This window comes from Grampus griseus (assembly GCF_964374135.1).
Source record: "Grampus griseus genome assembly, chromosome: 3".
Taxonomy (NCBI): Eukaryota; Metazoa; Chordata; class Mammalia; order Artiodactyla; family Delphinidae; genus Grampus; species Grampus griseus.
The window spans coordinates 151,559,682-151,576,569 of record NC_139019.1 but is presented as its reverse complement, the minus strand read 5'-3'; the positions used below and the strand labels follow the sequence as shown (position 1 = coordinate 151,576,569).

General features: G+C 40.9%; 1 pseudogene across 1 annotated transcript; it reads right to left on the bottom strand.

Annotated features, from left to right (window-relative positions):
• Nucleotides 1–8,830: 8,830 nt before the first annotated feature.
• On the bottom strand, nt 8,831–11,971 carry LOC309821094 (UDP-N-acetylglucosamine--peptide N-acetylglucosaminyltransferase 110 kDa subunit-like; annotated as a pseudogene). Its single transcript has one exon. The product of its transcript is annotated as a UDP-N-acetylglucosamine--peptide N-acetylglucosaminyltransferase 110 kDa subunit-like (transcript).
• Nucleotides 11,972–16,888: the final 4,917 nt, after the last annotated feature.

Sequence of the window (16,888 nt, the reverse complement as noted above, 5' to 3'; positions counted from 1 at the left end):
CTTTTAAGGAGTAACACACATCCATGTATACTTTGCATGACAAGCTAAACGCATCCTCAATTTTAATGCTGCCATCTGATCTCCAATCCCCAAAATTGCGTTTTTAAATTCATCTAACTTGTTATTAATCTGTTAATCTATGTGACTTTGTAAAGATAAAGCAAGACTGGTATGTTGAGATAACTGATTAGCAAAGTGAGCATGATGAATACTCTGTGAAATAGCAAGACCGGCAGTAGCCGCGGTAGCAGAGCAGCTGAGGCAAGTAAACTTACTATTAGCCACCCAAGAAAGCGTCTCCTTCTCTGCAAGGCTTTAGAGAGTTCCACCCATGCCTGTACTCCAGTATCTTCATACCAAGGTTCTCTCAGATGTACAGGCACCATAACATATATGGGTTGCTTTAGTATAAGCACAGATTGTGTTCCTGCAGAAGGGAACGTACAACTGCTAAAAGTACAATTAACACAGCTAATATTATATCCTCCTTTGGAAGAATTACCAATGTTAATAGAACCACACAAACGTGTATATGGAGGAGTAACACAAGTTCTAACAGGTGTATTGGAATAAGTTAGAGCTAGTTTCCATATATCCCAGTTCTTTTGAAATGTGATAAACCTATCTATGATGGGAATAGAAGAGATAAGAATTGACACCTTGGTATATTTGTTTATTATTCCAAGATGCATTGCAATGTTCAAAATTGGATCCAGGAAAGTTAACGGTCATAAGGGGAGGAAATTGAGTTTTTGATTTTCTGTTAAGCATAGTAACCTTATGTCCAGCTATAAGTATCCCTTGTCCTCCAAGTAAACGCTTCATACAGAAATAATTTCCTGAATCTTCACCTGTAACCTTGGCTATAGTAATAGCGGAATCCCTAAGTGGTGAGGCGTATGAGATTCGACCTCTAATATTAATAGGTTGCCCATTTTATACCAAATGATGGTATCCTTAAGATCCTCTCGTCGGCTGGTAGCCGGGCATGTAAGAGTAATGTTGGTTCCTGTAAAACGAAGGATGCCTGGAGAGCCTGACAAACTAATTGATTGATCCGTTCCCTCATAAACATCTGTATGCTCATAACTAATAGCCTTTACACGTCCAGTTTCCAGATTCAATGGGCTAAGACAGGATGGGTACTAAACCAGTTAGTATAATTTACAGACATATTGGTTTGTTTTATATTCCCAATAAGAGGCCCATAAACACTTATCATTGTAAAATACAGGAAACTCTGCTTCAGACCATGATATGGGTTGTAATAGTGGAGAATCAGGTACATAGGCCCAGTAAGTTGCTGCATTAACAGAGGGAACACGTGAAATGGTTGCCAACATAGCCAAAAATAAAGTTACAGGTGTAACAGGATTATTCTGTTGTTTCACTGACTCTTGAGCTCATGAAACCAGTTGTTTAATTTGTCCCCAAGTTGGAACATCACTCCTTTGAGTCGTCCTGGCAAGTGGTCTTCTCTTCCTCTTCTCTTTCTGAATCAACACTGTCAAATTTTCGAGAGAGATGCAGAGCTTCTTCATCTTCTGAACTAGTTGTGAGCTGTGGCGAGCCATCTGTTTGCTTGACTAAGCGCTCAGGAAACCAGCAAGGTCCAGGCGCTGATCTGGGAAAGATACACACGTGACCACGTCCCCAAATCAACACAGGATCAGGACCACGCCAAGTGCTGGTTAACGGATCTTTCCAGAGGACCTCCGGAGATTGAGAGGCCAATCCTGGCTCAGCCACCAACCTTCCCCCTGCAGAGCAGCCAAATTTGTCAACAGTGAGAACATTTAAAATAAACAGAGCATGATTTATAAGGTTATGTGGCGTTGTTCTATACAATTCCCCCCTTTTTATTTTTTCAATAGTTAGCTTTAAAGATCTATTTGCACGTTCTATAATACCTTGTCCTTGAGGGTCATATGGAATGCCTGTAATATGGGTAATTCTGTAATGAATTACAAAATGTTGCAAAAGCAGCACTAGAGTAAGCGGTCCCATTATCTGTTTTAATAATTTTGGGAAGGTTCATGAAAGCAAAACAGTGTAATAAATGAGTGATAACATGTTTAGTAGCTTCTCCGGTCTGTGCTGTAGCACAGAGGAAACCAGAGTAAGTATCGATAGTGACACGAACAAACTGTAATTTCCCAAAAGACGGGATATGAGTAACATCCATTTGCCATAAATGTCTAGGTAATAATCCACGAGGATTAACAACATAATGTGGAACAGGAAGGTGAGGTAAGCACTGTGGGCATTGCTTAACAATTTGTCGGGCGGCTTCACGAGTAAGGGAAAATTGTGTGTGTAATGTAGCCGCCGACTGACGGTGTAAAGCGTGCAACGGCTGTGCTGCTTGTGAAGCAGTTTGATCATAACTTACCATAATATGAGGGTGTCCAGGACATGGACCATGAGTATCAACAGTATGAAGATAATGAATGCAGTACATTAGCCATTCTTGACAGCATGACGAACGGAAAGGAGGAGTATGGTAAATTGGGACATGTCCTGCTTTAGGGAAAAGAGATTGAGGAGGAGGAGTAACTTCAACTCTATTCTTGGGAGGAAAATGTACAGGATAAAGATCACGTTTAGATCGAGTTAAAACATCTGCAGTCGCATTAAGTTTAGTCAATGGACCAGGCAAGTTAGAATGAGCACGGATATACAGACCTGCAACAGGACCATCATGGGAACGAATAAGCTGTTGAAGCAAACGAAAAGAGGATGATAATTCAGGGTTATTAGTATGTCCTATGGTCGCAGTCTCCAGAAGAAATCACAAGCTAATAAGATATTTACTATCAGAAAACAAATTAAAGACATAGAAGGCAAATGTTTAAAAGACATAATGACAGCATACAGTTCAACATACAGTTCAACTTCCTTCCTGAAGTCAAGGAAGTTTCTTTAATGAGGTTTGTTCCGTCGTCAATGATTACAGTAGCCACTCCTGAAGAAGAACCGTCCGTAAAAACCAAAGGTACATGAGGAACAGGCTGTTGCCTAATTACAGAAGGAAAGATATGAGTTAAGTTTGCTGAACTGGATCAATTTATCAGCAGGGTAATGGCATTCCAAGGTACCTGAAAATCCTGCAAGAGCAAGACCCCATTCATTACTATGTTGAAAAAGCAAATTTTGTTGACTAACTGAATAAGGGATAATAATTTGAGAAGGTTCTATACTTATAGGTTGTAAGCATCTAGTTCTACCTTGCATTACTAAATTATTAATAAGTTCATAATAAGGGTTAATAACTTTAGAGGGTGTAGTTTTCATATGGATCTATTCAATAATTCCAACAGTTTGCCATAAGATGGCAGTAGGCACATGAGGAGTTGGACAAATTATTAAGAAAATTGGAAGGTGAGTATGAATTCTAGTTAATTGTGTAGAACTGATAGATCTATTGACTATTTGTAAAGCTTGAAATCCTTCTGGAGTCATAGAGCGTGAAGAAGAAGGATCTGAGTCACCTTTAAGAATATCAAACAAAGGCTGTAATTGAGCAGTAGTAAGTTTTAAGGAAGGCCTTAGCCAATTAATATCTCCAAGTAATTTTTGTAAAGCATTTAATGTTTTTAAATTATCAACTCGAATTTGCAGTTTTTGAGGCCTAATAGTAGTGTTATCAATATATTTTCCCAAATATAAAAATGGAGATTGTCTTTGAATTTTTTTTGAGGCAATGACCAAGCCAAATGATTGTAAGGACTGTTGTAAAAATTGAAAAGCAGTCTCTAATAAAGAAATATTATCAGTGGCTAAAAGTATATCATCCATATAATGTATGAGATATAACGATGGAAACCTTTTTCTCACAGGAGTCAAGGCCTGAGCCATGTATTTTTGGCATAATGTAGGACTATTTGCCATGCCCTGAGGCAATACTTTCCATTGAAATCTCCTCATGGCTTCCTTAAAATTTAAGGCAGGCAAGCTAAAAGCAAAATGTTTTCTATCTTCAGGAAACAAAGGAATAGTGAAAAAACAATCTTTTAACTCTATAACTAAAAGATGATAATTATGTGGTATGGCTGTTGGAGAGGGTAGGCCTGGTTGAAGAGCTCCCATTATTAGCATAGTTTTATTAACAGCTCTTAGATCCTGTAATAACCTATATTTTCCAGATTTTTTCTTGATAATAAAAATAGGAGTATTCCAAGGACTACTGGAAATTTCTAAATGCCCTAATTGTTCCAGTACTGATTGTTCTGCAGCTTCTAATTTCTCCTTTGTGAGGGGCCATTGGTCCACCCATACAGGGTCATCAGTCAGCCAAGTAATTGGATCAGCAGTGAGTGGAGGAGAATCCAAGGCTCCTAAGAAAAACCCAAACCTTGTCTATCATTTTTTATTTTCACATCAATAGGATGGACAGTTCCTTGTTGATTTGTTCCCAGCCCTTTTGTGGGAAGAAATCCTTGATCCAACATCATATTAGAGACTTGAGAATCTGGACTATAAAGTAATACTCCCATTTCTTTTAATATATCTCGGCCCCAGAGGTTTAAAGGCAGCCCAGGCAAAACATAAGGCTGGAAGTATCCTGAATGGCCCTCACTATCTTGCCATAATAATAACTGACTACTTTGCATAGGAGAAGAACTTTGTCCTATTCCGTGAAGTTCTGTAATAGTAGGACTAATGGGCCAACGTTTAGGCCAGTGTATCTGCGTCATAACAGAGACATCAGCTCCAGTGTCTAACAAACCTGAAAAAACCTTTCCATTAATGGTTCATTTCATTTCTGGACGTTCTTTCCCTATCTTCTGAATCCAGTAGGCAGCATTAGACGATCCAAAAGCCTTTGTTTCTCTCTTTTGATGTTGTAAAATTTGTCCATGAAGTACAAAGGGCAAAAGTAGCAATTGTGCAATTTTATCACCAGGAGAAATAATTGTTGTATTTTTAATAGTTTGTGCCATGACTTTTATTTCTCCTTCATAGTCAGAATCTGTGACTCCTGGCATAATAGTTAAACCTTTCATGGTGACACTACTTCTTCCCAATAATAGTCCCATCAAACCCTTGGGTAAAGGTCCACAGATGCCCGTAGAGAGGGCCTGAGGACCCATTTCAGGAGTTAATACATATCGGGCGGAGGTACTGAGCTCCAGTCCTGCGCTTCCTGGTGTTGCTCTGGAGAGCGAGGATATTGTATGTTTCTGTTTTTGGTTAATGTCTGATTGATAATTTGAGGAGGATACACAGACATTGCCCTTATTATTTGTTGGGGCCAGGGAAGGCCCCGGGAGGAGTTTCCCGACAGTGGTGGCCCATCCTTGTGGGCCACTGAGCAACAGTCTTGTGCCCAATGTTTTCCCCTATTGCATTTAGGGCATAAACCAGGGATTTTCTGACCATCTGGAGGTTTCTGAGTAGGGAAGGAAGGACTAGGGTTAGAATTAAAAGATCTACATTCGCTAGCAAAATGACCTGCCTTTCCGCATTTAAAACAAGTCTTCGTTTTCTTTTGATTGTTTTTAAACCCCACTTTAGTTAATGCTGCCGCCACAGCAGCACCCTGTATATAAGTAGGCCCAATGTCTGCACAAAGGCGAATATAATCCTCCAATGTTCCCCGTTTTCTCCAAGGTCGAATCGCAGCCTGAGACGCATTATTAGCATTCTCAAAAGCAAGTTGCTTAACTACAATTGTACCAGTGAGTCCGTCCACAATGAGTCTCCCCACTGCCTGTGACAACCTATCTACAAAATCAGCATATGGTTCATCAGGTCCCTGTCTAATTGTTGAAAGATCCTCAGTTTTGTGTGTAGAAGGTCATTTCCTCCAGGCTTGTAATGCCAAATGATTTATTTGAGGATAAGCAACAAAGGGATAAGTTAATTGATCTTGCAAAGAAAGATACTGTCCTTCCCCAATCAGCATATGATAATCAACTGGAATATTATGGGCAGCATTCTTTTCTGCTTGTTCAGCAGCCCGTTCATAAAAATCAAACTTCCATATTAAATAATCTCCACCATTTAAACAAGCTCGTGCAATAGACTTCCAATCAGCGGGGGGAAGAGCTTCTCCTGTCAACCATAGCAGCAGTAAAAGGAGCAGTGGGCCCATATTGAGCACAGGCAGATTTTCAATCTTTCAAAACTTCCAAAGGGAGAGCCTGATGCTCCCTAGTAGCTTGTTGAGGATTATTAGGACCAGGTCTTTCTATGACGGGACAACAGAAAATAGGATCTTCTCCTCGTTTTATGGCTCCTTGTACAGCGCGCTGCAAGGGACTGAGCATTTTTACAGATGTAGATTTTTGAGCAAGACAGTCCTTATTAACCTGCAGCTTTCTCACTGACTTATCTATCACAGCCATTAGAAAATCATCCTCAGGATAGTTCTCTCTTTTATGTTTACAAGCCTCATCTGTTAAGTCAAAATGTTCCTCTTCATCTAAACTATTTAAATTAATTAGCTCTTTCGGTTTAGGAAGTGGCGACACAGTAGCTGATAATACAGTCTCTCCTTCTGTCAGAGGCTTATGTTTTTCTGACTTTACATTCAAATCAACACTATCATGAGAAGCAGCTAAACATATTTTTATCAGATTCCACAAACTATATGTAACAACAGGAGTATGAGTAGGCCCTCGAGACTCATAATAATTTTTTAAATCTTCTCCAACTTTCTGCCAGATTTCTATGTCAACAGAGCCGCCATCAGGAAACCAGGGAGATACACCATGGATATGCTGTAAAAATTCAGTCAACTGTGAGGTAGAAACTTTATTACCCCGAGCTTTAAGCATCGAAAGTAAAACCTGAGCAAATAATTCACACTCCTTTGAGCCCTTTGGCCCCATCTTATTTTACTTCTGACTATTGCCTTATGCCTCTATTAGTTTCACTTTTACTGGTGGCCACACATATTTTGCATAAGGGTTCTCTTACCTGCACTTTCTTTTTCTTTTAATTGCCTTCACGCTTCAGGTCCCTGTTCGAGTGCCACTTGCCGCGGACCAGCCGGAGAAAGAGGATCTCAGCACCCAGGGTCAGAAGGGAAGGGGTAAGGAACTGAAGTAGCACCGACGGATGGGGTCAGAAGGACCAAGACAACTGATGGTTGCAAGGCAAATTTTATTATGCTACAGTTGCAGATTATATAGACTAGAAATCGGAAGGCTGCCAGATGGTGGTTTACATTACCTACAGACTGTCTCGGCTCAAGGTTAACTTCCCTGGGAGGAAACCCATAAACCCAGAAGCATCAAAAATAACCTGCATGTGCAGGGGGGAGACAGCTTTGCTTGTCTCATTTTACATTCTTTCTGATCTCTGGGCCCTGGTGATTTATCTCCCATGGAATGGAATAAGGAGGGGAACAAGTAGGGACAGTCCCTTCGAGCAGCGGCCTCATGCCTGGCATGTCCTTACCTGCTCTCAAGGCTGACTGCTTCCCACACATATGTTGCCTTGTTTAAGCCTCAAGCCCTCGATCCTTTGTTGAAATACAATAATTTCACTCCTATGGTTTTCAATACCAAAAACTCAACCTCCAGGAGGGCTAAAGTCTAATTTGTACTCCAAACCAAGTAGCAGTGCAGTTCACTACTACTGAGGCTGGATCCATAAAGACTTCAAGACCACGTCCAGAAGACAAGTTATTATATATAATACCCTAGAAGGTCTGAAACATAATTATCATATACATAGCTGGTCCTTCAGAGCTTTTGACCTATAACATGTTTTTTGATGAAAGTTATTTAATGTACTGGAGATAACTGTGACTTACTGATCAAATATTTGAATACTTATACTTACCTGGGATTTCATTTCTGCTGAAAGAAAAAGGAAGAACAGGACTCACTAAAAAAAAAAAACAAACTTTAGAAATGAAAGTAAAAATCTTAACACACACTATCACTTTTGGAAGCAGCACAGAGGGGCAGTCAACGGTAAAACACTGGTGAAATAGGTCAAAACTCTGGGCCAAAAATCCATTGTCGTTATCATCAGTGACAGTACCACAACTGTGCCCTTCAGAATTAATAATCACTCCTAAGGATCTTCATTTGGCACCAGATGATGCGTTTAAGAGAAACGCTCTGGGAGGTTTTGAATCAGACTTGGTTTTTTGTTAGCCAAGTTACAGGAGAATTTTTAAAGTGGGGGGAGGGGAAGAAGGAAACGGACCAGGAAAAGAATTTAAGCCATCATCTATAAACCAACAAGGCACTGATAGTTCCAAACATTATGTCAGAAACTAAAATGACTGATACAGGCTCAAGTGGTTTATAAAACCTATAAAAAGACTACACCAGCAAAGTCCCCATTTATCTGTAGAGTTCAGAAACTAAAACAAGGAATATTTTAGCTTAAAACCTTATCTCAAGAGAATCATATACACTTCACATGAATAAAAATACCTGAAACCAAACATTTTTAAAAGCTCCAATACCCCAAATATAAAGAAAAATATTAATCCAGAAGACTCAATCAATCCATGATAATCACAGAACGGCTGGGCAATCTCTATCTCCCTTCCACACTAACCATCCATCCCATGGAAGACCAAGGGAGATCAGACCTTCCAGACTTACCTTCCAGACCTTCCAGACACCTGGCTGCTGCAAAATTCTATGGAGACTCCTTGTGGAACAGCAGTTTCCCATCTCTTGTGTCTCTCCCTATCATGATCATGATCATGCAGGAAGCAAGTCTGGCTGTGCTATTTCTTATCATTGTCTGTCACCCATCTGCAGCATGGTATTGTACAGATAAGGAAAAAGTAGTTCCCTTTCCCCCAGAAGGTTGAGGCTCAGGTACAGGGTAATTCTCCTGTGCACACAGTCCTTATTTAGGCCGACTCAGTGACTTCAACAGGCTTAATCATGTGATCAGGTTTGTTGCCAGCTGCGTAATGCTCCCACATCTGTAGATAGAGCCGCTCTAGGTCCACTGTGTATTGTTTGGTGTTGAACAGAGGGCTAGATGTTCTCTGCTTCCAGACTTTGCCACGAATTTTCTTCAGGTATTCTAAATCAGTTCCCAGTTTCACAGCTATGTCTTCATATTCTTGTCTATTTTGAGCAATAAGCTCAAGACAGCCTAAACAAGTGAGCTGGGAAGCTGCAACTCGGGAAGCAAGAGTCTCTCCTGGCATAGTCACCATGGGTGTCCCTGACCAAAGGACATCCATCCCTGTGGTGTGTCCATTACAGAGTGGAGTGTCCAAGCAGACATCAGCCAGCTGGCCTCTCCGAACGTGTTCCTCTTTAGGAGCAACAGGTGAAAAAATGATACGGTTCTGGGGAAGGCCCATGTTTTGTGCATACTGTTGAATATTAGGTTCTCCTACTGCTGGAAAACGCAACAGCCACAGTACACTATTGGGAACACGCTTCAGAATATTTGCCCACATCTGCAAAGTAGATGGGTCAATTTTATACAACTGATTAAAGTTACAGTACACAATGGCATCTTCCGGTAACCCGTACTGAGAACGTGTGGTTACAATAATGGTACGGGGAACCTCCTCTCCAGTGGCAGCCTTAATGTTGATCTGGCTAGTTGCCAGTCCATTGCTAAGACTGAATCCATTAATTGTTATCTGAATTTGTCCTCTGTTAATCATTTCAATAACTGCCTCTGCAATAGTATTCATAGGAATGACAGGCATATTAAGAGCTGTATTACTGCTGTCTGCATTGTCTCCTCCATCAGGACATTTCATCTTGACAATCTGCACATCTGGGAGACTATCAAGAAATGCTTTGAGGTCGATGCCATTCAGCACAATCCGATTGTCATAAATGTGCCCATTGGACTGAAAATCGATGACTGCTTTCTTCTTCAGGTGAGGGAACATATTAGCATGATCACCAATAAAGAAAGTATGGGGCATATAAGCCAGTTTCTCAGAATACTGCTCAGCAACTTCAGCAGGTGAAGTTTCCTGATCTGTGATGATATAATCCATGAAAAGCACGCCACTGGTCCCAGGGTAGCCCAGCCACATTGCCTGAATAGGAGCTGGCCTGAGAGCAAAGAGTTCATTTCGAGCACCCCTGGTATAACCATTCATATTTACAAGGATGTGTATACCATCTTGATGGATGCGATCAGCTGCTTTCCCATTGCATGGAATCTGAGAAAGATCAATGAAATGATGGGCTTCTGCCATCACCTTCGCTCGGAAGTTTGTGCCATCATCTGGGCTCAGGGCATAACAGAATACCTCAAATTTATCAGGATTGTGCATGCCTGGAATAGACTGCATAAGATGAGAAGTAGGATGATTCCCAAAGTCAGAACTCACGTATCCTACACGCAGTCGACCATCACTGAGCTTCAAGTCTTTTGGATGTTCGTACGGTGGTTTATGAAGGACATCGATCTCATCCAAGCAGAGGTTCCCGTGGCTCTCAGCAATAGCCTTCCTGAAGCCATGAGAAAGAGGATAGAGCATACTATGATGAGGCTGCACAGAAGGCAACCTATTCTTCTCCAGCTGGTCAGCCACAATGCTGACCAACTTCTTCATTCGCTCATCATAGTCTGTCCAATCACAGACAATCTGCAGGCAATGAGCCAAATCACAATAAGCGTCAGGAAAATCAGGTTCAAGCTTCAGAGCAGTGCGCTAAGAAGCAATTGCTTCTGGAATATTCCCTGAATGCTTGTGAATGGAAGCCAGATTGCTGTGGGCATCCGCAAGTGCAGGGTTAATCTGAATGGCACGAGTATAACACTGCAAGGCTCCCTGAACATCCTGCATCTCCTTTAGAGTGTTTCCCATGTTACAGTAGGCATCAGCAAAGGTAGGACTGATTCGAACAGCCTCCTTATAATGCATCAGAGCTTCCTGCAGTTTTCCCTGCTGCTGCAATACACTTGCTAAATTTGAATGGGCAACAGCAAACTCTGGGAAGACTTCTAATGCTTTACAATACAAGCGAACTGCCTCTTCAATGTTCCCCTGGTCTCCTTTGATATTGGCTAGGTTATTCAGAGAGTCTGCATGGGTGGGACACAGCCGCAGAGCTGTATTATAACAATCTTCTGCTTCGGCAACACTGCCCTTCTCTTCCAGAGCGTTGGCTAGGTAGCAGTAAGCATCAGGGAAATGTGGTTGCAATTCAATAGCTCGCCTGTAGGTGTCTATTGCCAGATCTATCAGGCCTTGCTCATAGTATACACAAGCCAGGTTGGCATGTACCACAGCATGATTTGGGCTCAAGCTTAGGGCACAAAGGTAAGCTGCCACAGCTCTGTCAAAAATCCGTGCCTCTTGCAAGACATTTCCTAAATTGATATAAGCATCCAGAAAACTGGGGTCAAGGGTGACAGCCTTTTCAAAGTGATGAATTGCAAGCCAAATCTCCCCTTGTGCATTGAAAACACAGCCAAGATTACTCCAAGCTACTGCAAAGTTCGGTTGCGTCTCCATTGCTTTCAAATAACATGCCTTGGCTCCTTCCAAGCGACCCAGGGCTTTGAGCAGGTTCCCCAGGTCACTGCGAACACAGTACAAATCAGGATTGCACTGAAGAGCAGAGACGTAAGCTTGTACTGCCCCTTCCATGTCGCCTGCTGCTACCAAAGCGGCTGCCAGGTTAATATAACCATCGATGAAATCTGGCTTGAGATGCAATGCATGCCGGTAATGCTCAATTGCTTCCTGCAACTGCCCTCTTTCCTTGTACACATTCCCCAAATTCGAATAGGCTTCTGCCAGAAGAGGGTTCTGTTTAATTGCCAGAGTACTAAAGTGGGCAGATCTGTCCAGTCTTCGACACTGGAAGTGTAGAGATGAAAGTAATAAAAGTACTCCAGTATTGTCTGGCTCTTGTCTCCACAGCTGCATGCAGTGCTTCTCAGCTGCCTCAAAATCTCCTGCCTGATATTCTCGATGTGCCAACTCAGCTAACCCTTGGAAGGAAAGCATACGTTTCATTGGTTCTGTGCTGTCGGCCACGTTGCCCACAGAAGACGCCATCTGGAGCTTCTGGAGAGAGTGAGAAAAGGGGGTAATTGAGTCCCGCTGCCGCCACTACTGGCAAGAATGTTTCTAGAGGTAGCAAATATGAGGGCAGCAGCTGTACCACTGCTTTGGCAGGCTTAAGTGGCGGCGACACTTACAGGCACCGAACCTTAGGAACTCTGGTTGGTCGTCTAACTGTCACGCTCTTGAAATCTTAATTCTTAACCCTGCCCTCTTCCACCATTTTTCTCCTAATCAGGGAATAAAAATTACCTATACACTTGCCTTAGAAGAAATCAAAAGTCAGTAGTCCAAACACTTTTCAAAATTTTGTTTTCTGCCCAGTTGGAAAGGAAATACATGATTGACTTTACTTCATCATTCATATAGTCAATGTGGAAAACATTAGGGCCGTGAATTTCAATACAGTAAGATCAGAAAATTTTAAATTGGCCTTCCCAAACCACTAATAAGTAACCGATGTTGTATATAATGCTAAAATCTTAGAGACTGAGTTTGATATTTTAAAAGTTCTGAAAGGATTAGCTAATTTCTCCTCATCATATTTCTCATGCCTCAAACCTGAGTATTACTTTTTTAAAAATAAATTTATTTATTTTTATTTATTTATTTTTATTTTGGCTGCGTTGGGTCTTCAATGCTGCGTGCAGACTTTCTCCAGTTGCGGCGAGCGGGGGCTACTCTTTGTTGCGGTGCCAGGGCTTCTCATCACAGAAGCTTCTATTGTTGTTCCACAACTCTATGGGTTCCTTTTTAGGTCCTATGAAGAACCCTAGAAATTAATTCATGGAATTATAGGTTTTTGCAAAATTGTCAAAAGTGAGATATTTTCACTTCCATCAGGTAAGACCAGCGTCTCTTTCTTTGCCAATTTTCCTTCTATCATATTCCACTATGTTGGATCATATTGGAATGGCCACAGGCTTTTTTGAAATCTGGCTAAGGAGATTTTCTTTTGTTCTGTGGTACGCGGACCTCTCACTGTTGTGGCCTCTCCCGTTGTGGAGCACAGGCTCTGGACGCACAGGCTCAGCGGCCATGGCTCACGGGCCTAGCCGCTCCGCGGCATGTGGGATCTTCCCGGACCGGGGCACGAACCCGTGTCCCCTGCATCGGCAGGTGGACTCTCAACCACTGCGCCACCAGGGAAGCCCTAAGGAGATGTTTTAAGTGAGGCTATTATGTGATTTTCAGACACCACCATATGTAATTGACTATATACTATCCCATTACAGGAATAACTTCCAGTACTCATACTGACTACTCTACTGACTTAACTAGCACAAGACACAGAAGCATAAGGACAAAAACCACCTTACAATATAGCCATGTCTTGCACTTCACAGCTCTCAAAGCATGTGCGTTTGAAGAAGAAAAAACCAACTGAAAAGTACAAAACCAGAAGCTATTCTGTGGAAAATTATTTCAATCATCAGGCATGTGAAAGATAAGTCAAAGATTCAGTTTTCATCAATGCTTAGTCAAAACGGGAAATTTTCTTCTGTCAAGAATATACTCCAGGGGCTTCCCTGATGGCGCCGTGGTTAAGAAGCCACCTGCCAATGCAGGGGACAAGGGTTCGAGCCCTGGTCCGGGAAGATCCCACATTCCATGGAGCAACTAAGCCGGTGTGCCACAACTACGGAGCCTGCGCTCTAGAGCCCGTGAGCCACGACTACTGAGCCTGCGAGCCACAACTACTGAAGCCTGCGTGCCTAGCGCTCGTGCTCTGCAACGAGAAGCCACGGCAATGAGAAGCCTGTGGACCGCAACAAAGAGTAGCCCCCACTCCCTGCAAGTAGAGAAAGCCTGCGCACAGCAACGAAGACCCAACACAGCCAAAAATAAATAAATAAATAAATAAAAGAATATACCCCATCAACAATGTGTGTAATGGAATGGTGTGAATGAGTATTTTATCAGAATTCCTGTAATGCACAAACCTATAGCAGTACTGAAATCAGTAATGCATTTATAATAGTAAATATTTATGAGGAAGTAATCCATAGAGGTTTTCTCAAAGTTAACAATGAAAATTAATGTGACATTATCAATAATAAATTGTGAAGCTGAAATAAACTTTTCTAAACTATTAATAACTAGAAGCAAATTCTAATCAACCATGTTACAAGAAATCTATGTCTATAAACTACAAAGTTTATTTCTTAAAATTTTATTTCGAAAATACATAAACTGTCGTATGAGGAGGCAGTTAAAGAATATATAGCTAAAAGAGTGGGGGAAAAGTTTTATAGAGACACATCTGGCAGTAGTTAATTTTTAAATGTCATTTTTCTAGATTTTGTGACACCTATAGTATTGATATTTGAAAGCATTTAAAAAATTGTAATTTGAAGATTTGCTACTTCCAGGTAGAATAAAATATTTGGAAGCAAAACAACGTTTCCACTGAGAAAAACAAAAAAAGCCAAATAAAATAGCCAGCATTCAATCAAAAAGTTCTAGACAAACCAAGAGGTAGAATCATATGACTAAAATTCTAAGAACAGATAATACAAAAATATTTATATAAGATATTGTGTATCTTTATCAGGAAAAGTCTTTCTCAAGAAAAGACTTTAAAATCATCAGAATTAATATTATATTTTATTTGTATATTTATATATAGATATTTATATATTTATATAAAGAACTTAAAGATAAAGCCCTAGTTAAGGCAGTGACAATAGTAGCAGTGGGAGTGAAAAGAAATGGTTATATTCAAGCACATTTTGTCAGGAAAAGTCCAAGATCAAATGTCTGACTGCATACATGGGATGGATAGACGGAGTGGGAAAAATCAAAAGTTAACTATAGAGGTTCTAGTGAAGATGGGGTTGCCGTCACCCAACCCAAGGGGTTGTGATCATCCCCAAGGTCTAGGAGACTCAAAGGGAAGGTCATGGTCAGAGGCAAAGTTAATTGGTGGGAAAATAAGACTCCCAGTCTCTCCATCTCCTTATACCAGTTTTTTTTTTTAACATCTTTATTGGAGTATAATTGCTTTACAATGGTGTGTTAGTTTCTGCTTTATAACAAAGTAAATCAGTTATACATATGTCCCCATATCTCTTCCCTCTTGCATCTCTCTCCCTCCCACCCTCCCTATCCCACCCCTCTAGGTGGTCACAAAGCACTGAGCGGATCGCCCTGTGCTATGCGGCTGCTTTCCACTAGCTATCTATTCCTTACACCAGTTTTGTTTTTCTGCTCATATACGTAGCAGCATTTCATTCAAGGGGAATGTCATTGATCTGACTGGTCAAATTAAACAACATAGTTCAAGGCACATTTACAGTGGTTAGTTCCTCCACAATTTAGAAAGTCACATTCACAATTTCCCTCTTCCTACACCGCGGAACACATTGGCCATTCCTCCGAAGTTTCCACTCCACAGAGTGGACCAGAGATGACGTTAGCCCAGAACTGAGAGCTTGGCATGAAATGGTGTCAGCCCCACGTAGAGCTCTGGCATAAGTTATAACCCAACCCAGCTCTACAGAGAGCTCTGCATGGAATCCTGGGAGTAAACTCAGCCATAATAATGGGATTCTGTTTTTCATTTGCTTTTCTTCCTTGCTTAACTTTCCCTGGCCACTCTGACAAACAAACTTTCAGGCATTCCTGGACCACTCACTAACTTTATTCCATTTAATCTCATCCAGATTCCCAAGAAAATTACTAACTATAAGGAGGGAAAGTTGGAACATGGTGAGTTTTAGATGCCTGAAATATCCAGGTCATTGAATCCAGTTAAGTAGCAAATTATCTGGATCTCAAATATGCCAGTAGAATAGCAGACTAAGCTCAATTTAATGTACTCTTACTGGAGACACATGTAAATTCTGGGTCAATTTTGAAAAAGTTAAAAGCACATAGCTGAGATTAAAAGAAAGAAAGGAACACCTGCATGTTTCAGAAAGTAACAGAGAAATTAAATCCAGAGAAAGAAGAGCGGACTGATGTCTGTGGGTTCCGTTCCTTAGTATAGGCCTTATGTAAATAGGGGCTGGAGCTAGAAATCTAACATTACCTTGAGGCCAGGAATTTAGACTCAGGATGGAACAATATTGAGAAGTTGGTACAGATATCCTACAGAAATTTCATGAGGAACTGCTTAGTCCATTAAGAGGGCCAAGGGAGGTGGTGAGGAAGACTGGTATCTCTTGAAAACCTTCAGGTACGGAAAACATCAACACCTCTGAAAAGTAGGCCTGTCCTTCCCAGCGTTGTGATGGCCAGGTTGTCACTAACCTGTAAGGCCCTGTATGAATCAGAAACTGCAAGGAGAGTAATTCAAAGAAAAACAGATGCAGGATGGGCGTGGCAATAAATCCTAGGACCCTATCAGAAACAAAATTAAAACCACTCTAAAGGGAAATTTTAACAAACCAGAGCAGATATATCCTAACCAGAATAGAATAATAATTCTGAGGAAGTTACTTTAGTTATTTAAGTAATATTCAATGCATTTCCATGGCCAGGCCCTTTTGAAGAATTCTAAAACATATACAAACAATTCGTTTACATCTTATATAGTCCACCATCCAGAGCAAAATTCACTTAAGTACTGTACTGGTGGAAATCGGGCAGCACTATGGAGACAATAAAAAGGTGTTTACCATCAAAAAACGTCAAGGTAAGAAAGATAATGTCTAATTTTTAATTATCCTGTGGTTTATTGAAATCTTTTGGAAACCCAAAATAGAGAAAACCTAGCAGGCAAGGAAGACTTAAATATTTAGAGATTTATCAACTCATCTATAAAAGCTTTATTAATCTCTTCTTTTAATACCATTCCTGAGAGGTATAAATGTGTCCAGTGATAGGGTTGAAGAAGCCTGAGAGAATTCCAATTGTTTACTATTCTTGGTCAGCTATTAAGACCGTTCAGGAGCATCTTGATTTTCA